At 52.6% G+C, this 17,940-nt stretch overlaps 1 protein-coding gene across 3 annotated transcripts in view; it reads right to left on the bottom strand.

The window, feature by feature from the left end:
- CEMIP (cell migration inducing hyaluronidase 1) overlaps positions 1-17,940 on the bottom strand; it is a 135,590-nt gene that overhangs the window by 105,881 nt on the left and 11,769 nt on the right. The window contains exon 1 of one of the 3 annotated variants that reach the window (XM_064569787.1): positions 10,380-10,901. The exons of the other annotated variants lie outside the window; for them this stretch is intronic. The gene's annotated coding sequence lies outside the window, so the exon portion shown is untranslated. Of the gene's footprint in view, positions 1-10,379; positions 10,902-17,940 lie in introns of those variants that run through there. 3 annotated transcript variants of the gene reach the window in all.

Raw genomic sequence — 17,940 nt, 5'->3', positions numbered from 1 at the left:
GATCCTTCCTCATACAAACAAAATGAGCAGAGTTCAAATCCAGCCGACGGGTCGCGGCCACAGACTCGGTTTGGGGGGAGGCTGGGAAGGGTCCAGCACAGGAGTTCTGAAAGCGGGGTGATGGGGGAAGCCTTCCCAGAGGAGCTGCAGCTTGAGCTGGGCTGGGGGGCCTGGCTCATCTGCGGGGTGGTGGGAGGGCTGCCCTGAGCAAAGCAAACACCAGGGAGGGAGGAGGGGGGCGGCAAGACCACCACGACGACGGGAAGGCATGGATGTCGGCCTGGAGGCGGCCCGGAGTAGGAGGCAGAAGGGAGCCAGAGCAACACCCGGACAGAGTCTCTGCCTCCCCTAAGGTCCCGATTCTGTGCCCTGGAGCTTCCCCTCCCTGGAGGGCTGCCAGTGGGAGCCGGTCAAGCCTGCCTCTCCCCCACCGATGGCACAAGGAGAAGGGCAGCCGGGGGCTCGGGGGCCCCACAGCGGTGAGGAAGCCGCCGAGACCCTTATCCTCGCTCTGTGACCAGATCAGGTAGACTCTTGAAGGTTCCCCCACACACACTCTGTCCTAAAACCTATCGCAGCTTTTCAAAACAGAAGAGCACCGGGTTTCACGGCAAAGGGCCTGCTTTAGAGAGGCACGGTCTCTCCTCACTCACTTGGACTTCTAAGCCTAAATGTCAATCTGGAAGAATATTGGAAAGAGGGCACCGATAATGGACCCATCCCAGGAAAAGTATTTATTCTTGCCTTTCCTCGGCCAAGGAAAGTTCCTATGCTGGAAAAAGCACCTCACCGTCCACCGAGCTGTATGGCAGAGATTAAAAATAGAAATAAAGAAGTAATTCTGACATGTTTATCATTTTCCCTTTAACTCCCAGGGCTCTGCATCTTTTCCCTCCTACTTGGAAAAAGATGGTTATTTCTTAAGGCTTCCAAGTAACATCCCACTAATAAAACATGGTCTTTTATTTTTTTTAAAGGCACAGACTCTGTCTTTTTAAGTAGAGGGTATTTATTCTTAACTCTTCATTTTTATAACTCAGAAGCAAAGGAGGAGGAAGGAAGGAGGAAAAGAAGACCCACTGGGTCCCCACATGGTTGTGGGCACGGCGCTGTGTGCTTTCCATCTGCTCCCTCATGTAATCCGCACAGCTGAGCTTTCTGGAAAGCATTCTTGGCCTTATTTCATGATCAAAGAACCTGAGGTACAGTCGTGAAATGACACCCCACGCCACTCAACTAGCCAGGGGCAGAGCAAGAACGAGAAGTAATCTCCGTGACATGTAGTCTGAATTTTAAAGTCTGGCAGGCTCCTGACTTCTTCAAGGCCAAGATCGGTAAACAGCATTCCTGGTTGGGTTCAAGATTTTACCTTCGCCCTGACTCCCAGCACAGGGCCGCAGAGCTGGCCGAGGAGTCCGGGATAGGCAGCCCACCGCGGAGTGACCCACGCCGTCCCATCCCTTAGCTGGACATGTCAAGGAGCTCATGGTACAGACTGGGCCACGGTGAGTGAAGAGCTGGGGCAGAAACCAGAAATCTTCCCTCCTGAGAAAGAATACCCCTGGGGAGCAAGAGGAAGCAATTCTAGGAGGACCACGCCCATGAGCTCTAAGGGACGGAGGCAAAGGGGGCAGGACGCTCCCAAGGGACAGATCCATGGACTCCGTTCGCCCCTGAGAATGCGCAGGCCTGGGGCTCTGGGTGCTGACACCACACAGCAAACGGGAAACGGGATGGGGGTTACAGCACCAGAAGGGAAGGGGATGGCGACCGGAGGTGGTACCTGCTAAGGAGGCTGGGCCAAACCACAAGCAGGGCGGAGAGTGGGAGCTCTATGCAGGGAGAGGGCTGCACGCCTCCGGGTCCCTGAGCTGAGTCAGAGCACACCCACACTCAGCGAGAGGCGTGGGGCTACGGCTCACGGCTTTGTGCAGGCCAGAGAAACCGCCCGTCGTTTAAAAAGGACGGAAAAACAGAAAGGACTGGCATGGGGATCATTTCATAATGTATAAAAGTACCAAATAACCAGCATGTACACCTGAAATGAACAGGATATGGTGTATCAATTATGCTTCAATTTAAATAGTAACTAGTAAGAAGGGAAGGAAGGGAACGAGGGAGGGAGGGAGGGAGGGAGGGGAGAAAGAAAGAAAAAGAAAAGAAAAACAAGGTACAAAGGAGCCAATGGGACATTCTGCCACGGGAGAAGATGACTACCCCACTAGAGGCAGAAACAAAAGTTGGTTTGACGAAGTATCTAACTGAAATCTCAGCAAATGGTGAGAACGCAGAGCTGAACGGAACAGGAGTCCAAAGATGAGGAGGCAGGGGCAACGCGCACAGAGCCGGCTGCTGGAAAACGGGGCCGGCGACGCTGTAAGTCTATAGGGAAAGTGGAAACGCCACCGTGGGAAGGAAATCTGCAGGGGGAGGACAGAATAATGCACTAACACTGGAGAGGGGAACCCTTTGGAGGAAGCCCCGGGCGGCTCTCTCAGAAGCCTGCAGTCTCCAGGCCTGAGTCTTTGCTGCATTCCCTCTGCCCGGGCCCGGAGCAGATCCCCGGGGTGATGCCGGCTCCTAGGCTCCCCCCGCCCCCGCATGTTCTGCCTTGAGGCATGGGGCATGGGGAACAGTCGGACCAGGACTCTACCAGATGGTGACCTTGAGCCAGGTCTGGAAGGACAACCAGAGGGATAAGTGGAGGACCAGCGGGCTGCCCGGGATGGAGCACAGACAGACAACTGCGGGGCGCCAGGCAGGGTTGACCACAAGCCAGAGCGTGAACTTTCTGCCGCTATCGATGGGAGGCGGCGTCTCAGCTTTGATCAATAACCCTTTGCTGCTGTCAGAGAGGAAGCCAGGTGCCGGAGACACCCCAGCAAATGAAATATGCAAGCCCTTTAGAAGGCCACAGGCTGGTGGATGTACAGTGTGGGAGAAAAACGATCAAATTTGCCTTTCAGAGAGATATCTGTAACTGATATAAAGTTAATTCATACTTTTCCAACATCAAAAGTATTCCGAGTTGCATAATTGAGAGTGTTGGCTCTGAAATCTTCTGCCTGCATGCAAATCTAAAGCGTACCACTTGCTGTGTGACCTTGAGCAAGTTACTTCACCTTTCTGGTGCTTCAGGTTCCTACTCTTAAAACATCACTACTGCTCCTATCACAAATGATGGTGATGAGGATGGTGATGGTGGTGATGAGGAGGAGGAGGAGGAGGAGGAATGGTGGTGATGGTGGTTATGGCTAATGTGTATCAAACACCCACTAAGCACCAACTACTGCTGTAAGCACATCTGCAATAACGCACTAAATCCCCACTATGACCTTCTGAAGGAGGTGCTAAATTGCTCCCATTTTATTAACCCCCCCGGAACAGTGACATGCTTCTGGTCACAGACGGGTTAAGTAACTTGCTCAAGGTCAAGTGGGGATAGTTATAATTATTTTTACTCTTCACATTTTGCCTCTTTATCCGAGAGACAAATGCCTTAGAATTAACCACAATTAATCATGCATCATAAAGGGAAAACGCAGCAGTGATGTAAAGCACCAGGCTTTCTCTAACGCCCGTCCTCCTGGACCTGAGCAAGAGTCTGGTGTAGGCTTCGGCATGCTTGACTCCACCTTGAGCAAAAGCCATTACTGGCACCTGCCCCCTCCCTTTCCATAACAGACCATGTTAACCTCTCAAGATAAAGTGCACGTGATTATTCCCAGGCCTAAGCTAAGTGTTTGGTAAGAGTACAATTCATTCCATATGTTTTCTTAGCCTGATAAATTAGACCTAGCAATTTGCTTTCCTGCTGCATTAAACAAGACTTGACTAGATGCTTTTTATGATGATGTTTAACCACAAATCTGGTTAGTCTGATCAGTGAACCGAGCTTGCCCATAGAAACACATGAGTTTTCTCTCAATACAACTTGAAATATCAAATGTCCCTGGGACTAGCTGTAACAAGGGTGAGGACAAAAGCAATTCCCAATTCCTGAGTGTTTTATGACGCTCTGTCCTTTGCACTTCACATGCCTCGCCCCAAGTAATCCATGTAACAGTCCCACGAGCAGGCTTGATTGGGTCCATTATACAAGGGAGAAAAGTGAGGCTGCGCAAGGACAGGTATCTCACACAAGGCCATGCTCCAGGTGAACGGCAGGGCTGGGATTTGAATCTAAATCTCTGTCTCCAGGGCGCCTGGGTGGCTCAGTTGGTTAAGCCACTGCCTTCGGCTCAGGTCACGATCCTGGAGTCCCTGGATCGAGTCCCGCATCGGGCTCCCTGCTCAGCGAGGAGCCTGCTTCTCCCTCTAACCCTCCCCCCTCTCATGTACTCTCTCTCTCTCATTCTCGCTCTCTCAAATAAATAAATAAATCTTTAAAAAAAATAAAAATAAAAATAAAAAATAAATAAATAAATCTCTGTCTCCAAAACCCATGTTCTTTTATACCAGTCTATAACACTAAGAGCAGGGTAACAGGAGTGTGCATGGATGACCGAAGCCTCTGATCACAATTAGCCTTAGAAGGACACGGGGAGAAAAGCGTTCGAGTGGCCCCTCAGATACTGGCCACCCAGGAAATCATCACCCTGCTTAACAAGACGCGCACAGTGGTTCACCAGAGTCAACCACAAACACAAACAATGTGTGTGGAAACAGGACGCGGAATCAAAGTGAAAATCTCGCTCGTTGTGAGCTCCCAGGCACCATGACATAAATTCTCAGGCACTCAGAGCCTCCGGTCAGATGACACCAGAGAAACCAAGGTGTCTGGGGATGGTGTTTAAATCGGGTTCACAGAAAATGTGACAGAAGATGAGACACTCATCACTGTCCATTCAGCACCATGGCCTCTGGCATGTCTACACCTGCCCGCGTCCGGGAGGGAGTGAAACCAGCCCCGTAGGACCGTGCTCTGGATCCCTGCAGTCCTTCAGTCACACGCACAGAGAATCAGAGCACCTGCCTTCTCCGTGACGCAGGGATGCGTGTAGCAGGCTCTCCCCCAGAACGAGACGGCCATTCACCCTCCCTTTCCCGATTTCCCCAGATGCGGTTAGTTCCTGCCCCCTTTGGGCTTTAAAGCCACCCGACACTTTCTTCTATTAGACAATTTCTCATGTTGAATTGTAATGATCTGTTCACTTTTCTGTCCCCTTCTCCACTAGAGTATGAGCAGGTCGGGGAAGAGGCTGTATCCTAGAATCCTGGGGCCCACCATAGCGTCTAGAGTGCACCCCACAGGTTTACTGAACCAATAAGAAGGACAATGCCAAGGTGATGGTGGGTTGATAGACAGACAGGTGAATCAGGGGATGGGAAGCTGAGCAGGGAGTATTTACCAGCCGCATTCCTTCCCAGGCTGGCTTCACAATAGGAACATGTTCCCGTGTACAGAATATTTTAAAGAGTTACATACTCTTGCCTTCTATGGAGACGCAGTAACTAACTGAGCCTCTCCCCTATTGCCCAGCATTTGGGAAGTTTCTGATCTTTCATTAGGACAGGTATCGGTTATAAACATCCTTATAAATGCATTCTTGTGCTCTTCCCGATCAGTTCTTTAAGATAAGGTACCAGAAGTGAAATTCTTGGCTTTAACGTGGTGCCTGTTTTTAAAGCTTCTGCCACAGCGGATTTTGCCACCAGCCCCTCAGCCGGCCGTGGTCATTCGAGGCATCAGGGACTCACCCGTGCATCTTCCCTCTCTGGCATCCCCTCCATCATCCGGCCCCCCAGGCCCCGGGCGCCTCTTCATTTTTCTCTGCATTCTGGGACAATAGCACCTGCTGTCCCTCAATCCGATCAGTGGCAATTCTCAGCAACATCAGTTCCACTCTAATTTGTTCTCCTCTGACTTTAAATTAGCCTAGTGTCTTGTTGGTTTCCTGACACGTGTTTTCCAGCATCATTAAAGCCCGATAGCTCTTATTTCACAGAATTGGTTTTCTCTGGCCCTAGAGGGTTCCGAGCAGGTGCTGCCCTTACTTCTGTCTCCAGAAGCCACGCTCTGTGTTGTTCTGCCTCCTCAGGGCTGCGCTCTTTCCTCCTTGCCTGCCTCGTAATATTTCCACGGGCCTGGATTTGTTGGGTTTTATTTTCCATCTTTGATAATGCCGCTCCATCCTGGCTGGCGAATCCTCGGGGACACGCCGGCCATCACAGAGGGGAGGCCACGGACCTCCACAACATCAGCACAACATCAAGACACGGACGGAAATTTGAGAGAACGTGTTAAGTGAAGACCACCGGTGTGGGGGGCAGGAACATCACGGCCACCGGATGGGCTCTGAGTCTCTAAGACAACTGTCCACTGTGAATGTCTCAGTGTCCACAAACACTCCTACTCATTACAACACAATGCGTGCCTGCTGTCTGAGCCCCCCAAATTTGGATGGATATTTGTCTGGGTATTTCCAGACATATAGTTCCTCTTCCTCCTTATATGCTCCTCCTCCCCTCTGAAGGCCCGCTTCTCGGGCCCTGGTCTACATTTCACTCATCCCTCACTGCGGCCCTTTACACCTCTGCCCCTGTTCCAAGCAAGGCCAGCCCGCCACCCAACCCTGTCCCCGAAAACCCCAGCACTTGGTGTTTCTGATCATCGTTTGGCGTTGGTCATCACCCCACTCCCACGGGCTGGCTTCATGTGCTGAACTGAGGCTCCTCTGTTTCAAACAAACACACCAGGACTTAGATCTCCATGTGGCTCTTGCCTCGTCCTGAAGGTACTGGGCACTCTCTCTCCGGTCATTCTTGAGGGAGTGCCCTCAAAGCCCAAGGCACATTCTCGAGACTATTCTTAAAGGTGGCAAATTTTTATCCCTCTTAGGATTTGATTCCTGGAAATGCCAGAGGTTGCGTGAAAAGATGATCCAACAGTGTAAGTATGCAGGGAATAAATAATCAAATACGTACAGCACTCCCATTTGCCCTTTCCTGGTTCCTGTTCTCTTGGGCATCCCTTACTGTGGGGAGACCTCTTTCCCCTCTGTAACCCTTTACCTTGTGCTTCCCCCCAGAAGAATAGTTTTCAAAATCGGGATTCAGAGACCCCGTGGACATAGTCTCAGGAGCTCTACTATAGATGCGTGTTCTGGACCACCGGGATGAGAACCTTATAACGAAGTGCTGCACCCCAGTTCACCGCCCACATTTGCATGAGTGAGTACCTGGGACTAAGTCAAGATCAAATAGTGTCTCAGTGCCCTCTAAAAAGTGTTCACAGAAAATACAATAAGTGGTAGAAGAACCAAATCATCACACGATACATACGGGTATACATATGGGCATGCCAATCTCCCCCAAAAATGTTTTGCAGGATAATTCTGGTTGCTAGAATTATCTTTACAGACTTCATCTTAGCCCAAGCCAACATTCGATTGTTAATTAGCAGTTAAGTATGTAACAGTGAAGAATATTCTATTAACCATCATTTGACATCTTTTTTCAAGAAATTAGATATGGGGGGATCTCCTTTTATAGCAACTGGCTTAATAAAAGAATGGGTTAGTGGCTCAAAATCAGTTCAGTGTGAAAAAGTGGGGAAAAGTGATCTCTGACAGCTCAAACAGTGGTCCTTTATACACCAAACCACGTCCCTAGCAAATGAGCTCTGAGACACAGAGATAAAGCTTCTCCGTATCCAAGCCCAACACCAGAGGTTTAGATGTGGCACATCGAGTTAATGCCGATAATTTGAATTCTGTTCGTGCTGGAGTTTTCTTTGCCTATCACCTGTAAATTTGTTTTAGATTTTTAGTGGTTTCAGAACTCTCAGCTGAAGGGATTTGTACCTGGTGTTATGTCTGTCCATATTTAAATAACATAATAATAAAGGTAATTTAAGTCAACAGTAGACATCCCTGAGAATGTTTTCCCTTAAAAGGGTCCTGCACCTTATTCAAGCAACAGCAACCATGCCCCGGATTCCCTGACCACACCAGAACCACCAGAAGAAAGGTGGGCACAGCTCACTGGCAAACGGGCTCTCTAAACACCTAAGCCGGCGCTGGGCAGGGACTCCATCGAGCACGGGGAGAGCCTGGCTCACGAGGCCATTTAAACCTGAAAAGAAGTTCTGCTTGTTTGCATGTCTGCTTTGTAAATATTGTCCCCGGCTGGGCAGGAAGGGGCAGGTTTTAAAAACACCCATAATCATCTTCTTCTGTGTTGCTTTTGCCCGGGCCCCGACTCACAGCACGCGGCCAGCCTTTAGCGGCCGGGCTGGGGAAGGAAGCAGGCCAGGTCCTCCCCGGCGGACAGGGTCTCCGAGCCACAGCTGATTCTCTCAGGGCACCGAGCTTGCGCTCCGGGCTGGTGAGGGACCAGTCCACCTCTCCTGCTTCCCTGCGGTTGTGGGAGCGGGGGGAGAGGGGGGTGCCGACACAAGAGATCGGGGTCCTCGTGCTAGCTTGCGCGTACGAACGGGAAACGTGCCATTCTAGGGCCCCACGACGCTCAGCCCCCACATGCCCTGCCCCTCACCCTGGGTCTGCAGATTCAGGCCTGGGCCACCTCCCACGTTGGACATCAAGTAAAACCTTTCCGAAAACAACAAAAGCCACACTGAAAACCTATCCACCGCCCGCCCCCCGCCCCCCCACCACACACACTGCCCGTGGCCCTTTTGCTTGTCACATGCTTTAGGTATGATGCCAAGAACTCTGGCCTCAGCTTATCAACCAGACGGAAGACGTTGGTTTTATCACAAAGGGAAGATTCATTTGCTTTGATGTCAGAGTCCTTCTCAGAAGTTTGAGCATTTTCACATAATGTGAAGGAAGCCCAGTCAAGCCTTAGGAAAGACACATAGGCTTCAAGCAAGTCTAGTCCTGCATAGGCACCTGCCCTCAGATGTCAGAAGCGATGGGTCAGTGGCCTCACCTGGGCGTCAGCCCCGGAAGGGGCCCAGAGACGATCCAGGCCAGCCTTCCTATTTCATTGGTGGGGAGACGGAGGCTCAGAAGTGTTAGCCTGTCTCAGGTCACGCGGCTCCTTGGCATTAAAACCCAGTGCTCCCGTCTCCTGTCGCGGCAGACTCTCCAGCACGACGATCACGTTCACGCGTGCCCTCTGGCTGTGCAGAAATGTCATTTACAAACAGGGCACCCCCAAAGCCCCATTTTCTTTGGCAGCTTGCTGTCATCGGGATCAGAGTACTAAGAGCTGGAAAGAGCCCATGGGGTCCAGCTGACTCATTTTCCAGACGGGATCCTGGAGGGCCACAGACAGGCACTTGCCCACCACCGAAAATGAGTCAGAGGCGGTGCAGAGACCCAGATGCCAGCGTCATGACCACCCCGCCCCTGCAGGCTAGCTGTGTGTCTTTGGGCCACTAGCTTGACTTCTCTAGGGCTCTTCTGCCCCGTCTGGATAACCTGGCTGGCCCAGAAGCAACCTCACAGAGCTGCCCAGAGACATAAGGACGGGGTGAATGCAGACCCTGACCGCAGTGCTGACCGCATCACCATCATCCCCTGACCACCACCGCTCCTCCCCTGTGCCAGGAAACTTCCCGTGATAATATTTTCCTTCTGTAAGATTCTTTTTCTTGTGGGGGGAAGGTGCTGATTCACATACATCCTAAAACTAAACCTTCGTTTGGCATTTCTGAATCCAGTGCCTGAAAGTTTGGGTCAAAATGGAACCGAATACCCCACAGATCTACCAGGAGGACGGAGCCCCAGCCTCGTCATTCCGTAGCTGTGAGCAGTAACCCACGGCCTTGGTAAGAGTGCATACTGGCTCCAGGAAGGAATCCTGCCCAAACTCCTCACACCCGGGTGGACAGAACGCAGCCATTCCGTGGCCCCGAGGGAGGTCTGTGCGCCCTGCAGGCCCCCCTGGGGGCGTGAGGTCTGGTGCACCCCCACCATCTTTTACACCCACCTCTGCGCTGGGCAGTTGTGGTGGGCTCCCTCCGCGAGGGAGTGCAGGTGAACACAGGGCAGGCGGGGGGCCGTTCGCGACTGAGCGCCGGCCTCCTCTTGTCACCTAGGGCCCCGGGAGACCCTGGGGAGAACCGCAGTGTTTAGAAGCCATTCAGCATGAGAAGGTGTGGACCGTGGACAGTTGCCACATGGCTTTGTCCTTCCGGCCATGACCACGAGGGACTCAGAGCTGGCCAGAATGTTGGCCTTCCGTGGAAGGATGGAGAAACCCAACAAGGATCCAGAGATGAGAAGCAACATCTCCTGCCCACAGGCGCTCTTCAAGCTAAAATCACGGTGGGAGGAGAGGAAACACGGAACTGGCCTCTAGTATCCTGATCTGGGACCCACAAATGACCCTGTCTTCCCATTGATGTATTTAGGATTTAAAGGTCTCTTAAAATAGTGACAGATTCAAAGTCAAAATCATTCCTTTACCTGATGGCAGAGAGGCCAGGTCCATGGTCAGAAAACATCCAGAGACGGAACAGGTGGGCCCATGAGTGCCCAGGAAGACAGGCCGATGTGTCCCCAAGAGCACACGGACTAGCAAGCCGGAGTGTGCCCCTGAGCCAAGAGAAAGGGGCCCCTTCCTGGAAGCCCACACAGTCCCTGCCAGGCGCCCCCCACGGTGCCCCAAGTGGAAGGGAATGTCACTCATTTCCCCCCGTTCCGGCAGTTCCGTTCCCAGACTGTAGCAGCTCTCCTAGAAGGTCCCGCTCAGCCTCGCCATTCCTTCACAAAGGCAGGGCTTGCCCCACCGTCGCACAAATGAGGAAGCCGGGATCGAGACGAGTCCCGTGGGCAGCCCAGGTTCACACAGCAAGACAGTGGCCGAATCTCGAACCCAGGACCTCTGACTTCAAAGCTATTGCTCTCCTGACCACATCACGGCCGGGGCGTCGAACATGCTAGAAACCGTCCGGGACACGTACCCAACCAGTAGATTTGTTTCAGCCATTCAAAGATGCAGAGAAAGGCAGCAGGAACTGACCCCGAATTGCAGGAAAAGTGATGTCAGCGGTCTGGCCAGCCCACGCCCAGCGGTCATTATTTTAAAAGCGATGAGACTACCCATTAAAGCTGATGCTGGAGCCATGCCCCTGTCAACATCCGGGTGTGTGGGCAGGGCCCAGGGCAGACCCTCTAGGGGCTGCATTGCTGGCATTGTGGCTGAGGGCTGGGGCCTTGGCTGCCGGGACCTGCCCGCCCACACCCGGCTGAGGGCAAGAGCATCGGGAAGCCGGAGCGGGGCAACAGGGCTTCCTTCGGGCTCTGGAACCTGCCCTACAGCAGCTGCAGGCTTAAGCCGGCCTTCGGGACATGCAGGCGACATTCTGGGCAGCACGCCCCCTTCCCGCCCGAGCCCCTCCCTCCTGGGTGCTCCCACCCCTGGGTACCAGCCTGCCTGTTTCTGCGCTCAGGGGACGGATGGCCCATCAGCCCAAGGAAATTAACTGGCGACTGGGATGCCGGCGAGATGAATGCAAGTATCAGGATGTGTCTGCAGAATTAGGATTCCAATGAATAAACGATGCAATGTGTCACCGTGTAAGCACATTTAAGTGGAAGAGTACTGACTAAGCCATTCTGTCAAAGGTGGGTGTGGTGCATGGGTCACTAATATGGCCCCATTCCCCTCACCCTTCCCCTCCTCCTCCCACATCCATGTTCTTTGCCATGTGGCTTTGCAGCTTCTTCTCTCAAAAGGTCGACTAGAAACCTCCTCCCCTTGCCTAGGAACTGGCCTTGCTTTGGCCAGAAGAATGAGGCAGAAGTTTTGAGATCTGTGCGTACTTTCCCTCTCTCTCACCGGACTGCATCAGTCACCTGGAGAACACACCCAGGTCAGGGGGCTGGATGCCAGGGGTCACTCTCATCCCCTTAGTGGAAAGTCAGCCAGTGCCAGAAAGGTGGGTGGGAACACCCTAGCCCAGCCAGCCTCCAGCCATTCTGCAACTGAATGTAGACTCAGGAGCACGCCAACATCAGCCAAGCATCTGCAGACCCACGGAGCCAGCCGGCCCACCCATCCAACAGTAGAACACGGTTCCTGTTGGAAACCCCTAGCTTGGGGGTACTCTGCTACATGGCACTAGCTTACTGATACACTGGGGGAAGAGGGTTAGGGAACTCTTCACGGAGAATGGGGAGAGGGGTGAGGCCTGCGCAGGTCAGGAAGGGTGACTTTTGGGCATTTGCTGGATATTGGGGCAGAGAAGAGAGGATCTGCCACAGGAAGATGGTGAACAGCAACATCGTGTAAGCAGGACGCCGACAAGGTCGAAAATGAAGGGGAGAAGCAGGTGGACAAGAAGCCAGAGAGACAGGTGCAGCCCAGCCCCAGCTGGCCCCAGCGGTCCCCAAACCTCTCAGCCAACAGTTTTACCTTGTAACAGGTGTTTGAAAAGTTAAAAGAAGGGGTAAACTCAATGTTTTTGATTCTATACCAAAGGCTGAAGTATTTCACCTATGACCAGAAACAGTAGAAATGTCGATTTCCTTGCAAATCTTCGGAATGTGAATTTCCTCTGTAGCTCCGACGTACAGTAAGGGTTTTGAAAATGTGGTTTGCAAAGAATTCTCAAGAGTGTGACTCTAACACGTCTTTGATGAACACGAAAGCCTGGAATCGGAAGAAGTCCTAAAGTAAGCTGATACTAAAGTCAAGGTTTTCCCAGGACTTTAGTAAAGAGAAACGCACGAGGTTTAAAATGAGCCGCCACCAAAGGGCGCCCGGCTGGCTGAGGGGGGGAATGTGTGACTCCTGATCTCAGGCTCGTGAGTTCGAGCCCCATGTTGGGTGCGGAGCCTACTTAAAAGAAAAAAAAAGAAAAGAAAAGAGAAAAGCTATTTATAATTTTTAAAAATTAAAAAAAATAATAAAAGGAGTTGCTACAAGCAATGTGAGGATCTTTCCTGTGGGAAGATGTGGACAAGCCAGCCACCTTCAGCCACGATTCATTCACTCATTCATTCCACGGAGGCAGCAGACAGGGACCCGGCCAGATGCTGCAATAGGTCCTCGGGATCTATAAACAAATAAAACGGGAGCCTGCTCTTGCAGTAGCCCCAGCCGGCAGCCCAGGCAGAGGGGAGAAGGGCCATACAGCCTCCCCGCCCCGCACAATCACAGGGTCTGCAGCGACAGAGGCCTCTGGGAAGGCAGATGATGCGGCGTGATGTCAGCCGCCCCTTCGCCATGGGCTCGGAACGATTTCCTTACACTCTTTGTGAACAAAACTTTGCATAAACGCCCATTTGGTGGGAGAGCCTTCTGCACCTGACACTCGGAATTGTGACACCCCCCCCTCACCGGACCAGGCCTCCCTAGTCTGCACCACGAGTGGGAGCCCCCGAGGGCGGTCTCCCTCAGGCCCGGACTTGCGTGTGTCTCTGCGGGGGACGAACGAGCAAGCCCCCTCCCCACCCAGCGCTGCACGGCCTACATCCGAAGCATGCGCCAGGCTGATCCTGTGTGGCCGAGGTCTTAGGCTCTGCAGGGCCTTGGAGACACAGCCAGGCCTGGCCCACCGAGAAGGTGTCTCTGAAGTCCGTCCAGATGGCCAGATAAGCGTCTGGCTGAATTCCTGCCATGCTAGACTTATCGCATTCCCGTCATCTTCTGCACTGGTAACTGGATCCACCGAGCCTTACCAGCAGCACAAACCAACGGATAAAGGAAAGCTTGTTCGATACAGGGTGTCTGGACATCAGGGTGGTAGGTGGTGGGGACAACCGAGAGCCTCTCTGCACAACACGCACCGAAATAAAGGCCAGGCAGGTGGACGGGCTTCCAAGTCCATCCACAGGAGCAGCAGACAACCCTCCAACTGCATTTTGAAAGAAGGAACCAAGGGGCGGCAGGTACACGCGTCGGACTATATGGCAATATTTCATGCATTTGACAAAAGAGCCAAAAAAGAAGACAGGGAGCGAAACCTGCACAGATTTGTAGAGGTTGGGGACATCAATAAGAAGGAGGAAGACCCCACGGCATAGGCATGATATGAACAGACAGTTCCCAAAAGAGACAAATGACTTGTGAGACAGACGTATGGGATGGCTTTGGATTTCACCAGCAAGCAGGGAAACACAAACATTTCACCTAATAAAACGGTCTTTAGGGGCGCCTGGGTGGCTCAGTCGTTAAGCGTCTGCCTTCAGCTCAGGTCATGATCCCAGGGTCCTGGGATCGAGCCCTGCATCAGGCTCCCCGCTCGGCGGGAAGCCTGCTTCTCCGTCTCCCACTCCCCCTGCTTGTGTTCCCTCTCTCGCTGTGTCTCTCTCTGTCAAATAAATAAATAAAATCTTAAAAAAAAAAAAAAACGGTCTTTAAAGTTTTCATATTGATCTACTGCTGGTGAAAGTGCAGGTGGTCGTGTTAATTGGGATCAATCTCTAGAGGTCACATGGATAAAGGACCACAGAAGTGTCCATATACTTCGACCCACTGAAGTCCAGCTTCTGGAATCTTTCTTCTGGAAATCACTCAAATGTTGGGAAAAACATCTACACGAAAGTGATCTTTTTTTTTTTAAGAGTAAAAATTTATAGGGGCTCTTGGGTGGCTCAGTCAGTTAAGCGTCTGCCTTCGGCTCAGGTCATGATCCCGGGGTCCTGGGAATGAGCCCCGCATCGGGCTCCCTGCTCTGCGGGAAGCCTGCTTCTCCCTCTCCCACTCCTCCTGCTTGTGTTCCCTCTCTCGCTGTGTCTCTCTCTGTCAAATAAATAAATAAAATCTTAAAAAAAAAAAAGAGTAAAAATTTAGAAATGAACTGGATATCCTCTTACATGAATTAAAATGATGGCAGTGAGAACAGAGGTGAAAACTTTTGACTTGCTTCTGTGCAAGATAAAATTTTATCATCGGTACATAAACACACACACAGTGATAAAAAAAATAAAAAACTAGAAAAATATTCACCAAAATTCTTACAGTGACTGCCTTAAGGGGTGGAACAGTGGTGTTTTTTTCTTTTCTTTTCTCTACTTCCCAAGGGATAAAGGAATATAGTTATATGGCTCTATTACTTAGAGAACACGCATACCACACGCCCAGGACACTGTGGGTGTCCCCGTGGCACTGAGCAGCATTGAATAGTGAGGGTGGCCCGTCTGCATCACGCAGAGAATGTATAGTGATCTCAGGCTGCATTCAGATAGACCTCGTACCCTATGCATAATCATCTGGGCCTGCAATCACCTGCACTGCTCAGCTCCTGACAACCACGGACTGTTATCCTCCACTCTCTTAGGCAGCCCTGGCCAAACTCACTACCCTGGGGCCTCGAAGAGCCACTGGGCTCTTGTCAGGCCTTGTCTTTGCTAGATTTGTCCAGGCACCTCTCATTCTAAAGCTCTCTCTCGCCACACTTGGCTTCGTCTGTGCACTCTGGCCATTCTGAGCTGCTGGGAGCTCCTCTCATGGACCAGATTGTCCGAAATCCCTCTGTCCAAAGGGCCCTTCTCCGTTAACAGACAATACTCAATACGACTCGTAGGGTTCAAATCAAGCATGAAGTCCCCTGGGGAATATTGGAGTTCTCACTTTTCTGCCCCATCCACACCTTGTACAGACACAGAATCCCCTAGTTTTCCCGTTTGTTCACATGGCTGCCCCCAAATCGTTAGGTAGGAGAATGAACGATCGGGTCACGTATGCTTTGTGTCTGGTGTGGGCTGGTTGCTCGGGCAGTGTTTGCTGAACGAACTGGCTCAGCAAATGCAATAATAGCTCCTGGCTTTATTGATTCACCTGGCACTGACTCAAAGCTTCGAGCCCCCGTATCTTTTTCAGTAAACGGCTCAGACTGATGAACGCCTTGGTGGCTTATCGCACACGTAAGTGGGACACAGAGCATGCACTGAAGTCTCGTGATAAGAACGTTTCACCCAGAACACCTTCAGTTGGCTCATTCATTTCCTGGCAGGCTCCTTTCGAGTACACCTGGGGTTTCAGGTTCTCCATCAGAGCCATCCAGGTTGGAAAGGGGACCCAGCAAGGGTGTATATTAGCGCCCCGAATTCAGCCGCCGTCCTAGCCACCGACAGAGCACTCTACAGTTCCGAGTGCCGCCGGCAAAGAGAGGCGAACCCAAATCTCCACTGACAATCCTCGCTGATCTCTTTATGGAAATACTTTCTGGTATAAACTGCATGAAATTGCAATAGCAAATTGCGCAATGGGAGAGAAGCAATTTTGTACCTTAACCTCAGGGAGAGATGATCACTTAATACTCCATAGCGTTTAAAAGTCATTGCTTTTTAAATGCAAGGGGCATAGAAAGGACAGGTTTGTAAACTTGTCCTTATTTGGTGCAAGGTGGGAAGAGGGATCAACTCCGGGCACAGCGCTCTCCCCAGGCACCCTGCGGGGAGACCGGAGACAAGTCAGGGCACAGGAGAGCGACGGTGCAATGCCTAAGGGTCTCCGTCTCCAGGTGCCAACACTGCTCAAATCCCCCGACCCAGGACCCGCGTGGTAACGTGGTGGCCCGAACCCAGGGGGACAAGGTAATAAAGATTTGATGCGAGCGTTTGGCCCCAACTCAGAGAGACACTGGTGTTCGCAGAACTGTGACAGGTACCACGTAAGGCTCTGGAAGGAGGAGCCCGGCTGCTCCAACTGTCCTTTTCGCCCCAGCCCACGGCTCCCGACTTGGCCCGCGGCCCCCGACGGCACCCACAGCACCAGCCTCCTCTGCGCCGAAAGCACAGGGCGCGGCCCACAAAGCCACTTGGGCAGTGCCCTTGACTCGGCTTCCCTCTTGTGCGCCGACTGACAAAAGCACTGAGAAGGGCCACAGGGATAAAAACGCGTCGGCTCCGTTGAACCCAGCTTGTCCCAAACGTGTTTGACCTCAGAATGCCGGCGAATGGCCCAAGGAAGTGGTGCTCCTGAGAAACCGTTTAAGGAAAGCCTCCTCTAAGCTCGGTTTTCAAAACCATGACCGGTGATAAGTTGTTCTAATCTCGCGGGCAGTCCTGCCTGTGGGAGCACCGCATAGCTGCCCTTCCGTGGGGTCCCGAGAAAGCCCCCACGGCTGGAGCCTCGGCAAGGGGTGCGGGCGATGGCAGCAGCCATCCTGGTGACAGGGGGATAAGGAGCTTTTAGGATATCGGATCTTGCACACCCAAACCAATGCTATGCCTCTCGATGGCCCCGAAGTTTGGAGAACGGGTGTGTGATGCCGTCCTCCGTGAAGGCACGCTGGTCTGCCAGGCTGCACAGCCAGGATGGGCCACGAGCTCACACCCTGTCGACAGCCCGGCCACAGGGCCCTGTCCCAACCCAGCGGCCCTCCGAACGGCGGCTCAGTGGGACGCCCTGAGCCAGGGCACGGAGACACTGGGAAGTCTGCTTTAGACACCTTTACATTTTGCATTTTCATTGGACGTGAGAACAGGTTTCTAATCCGCTTCCCTATTCTGCTTCCTACCACAGCCCCGCAGCCCCGGTGGCTCGGGCTGGTGAGGGAGACAGCTCCTTCTGGAAGCTCGGCGGGGCCCGTGCTGGCTCTGTGACCCTGACAGGTCACGCATTCCCTCCGTGTCCTCCTCCGTGCAAGGGAGACAAGATAAAGGCAGTGCTCACTGCAGGCCCGAGGCGGGGCGCGAGGGACTCAGTGTATGGAGAGCATGCCTACGGGCAAGTGGGAGGTAGCAGAGGGCGGGGGGCCTTCGCGGGGACCCCTTCTTTCAAACAGCATTCTCTCATAAACGTGCATTGGGCCCCAGCTCAGCTCTGGAGGTGCAGCGTGGACAAGTGGACCCCGTTCCTGTCCCCCCGGCGCACAGAGGTGGGCATCCTCCACGGCTCGGCCTCCCCCTCCACAAGCCTCTGGGTCATTCAGGGGGTGGCGACAGCGAAAGTCTGAGAAAGTTCTAAAGTTGGCAGACTCGCCCAGAAGTCACAGTGTTGCCTTCTCCACATGAGATGTCTCCTGATGCAAGTGAGTGTGTAGGCAAATGCAGGAGACACGCCATCTGTATGCCT

This window comes from Mirounga angustirostris, unplaced genomic scaffold (genome assembly GCF_029215605.1).
Source record: "Mirounga angustirostris isolate CCGP_5_RB_7025 unplaced genomic scaffold, mMirAng1.0.hap1 SCAF_9, whole genome shotgun sequence".
NCBI classification, from domain to species: Eukaryota; Metazoa; Chordata; class Mammalia; order Carnivora; family Phocidae; genus Mirounga; species Mirounga angustirostris.
Note: the sequence above shows the minus strand (reverse complement) of the source record. Positions and strands in the feature narration are given on the sequence as shown.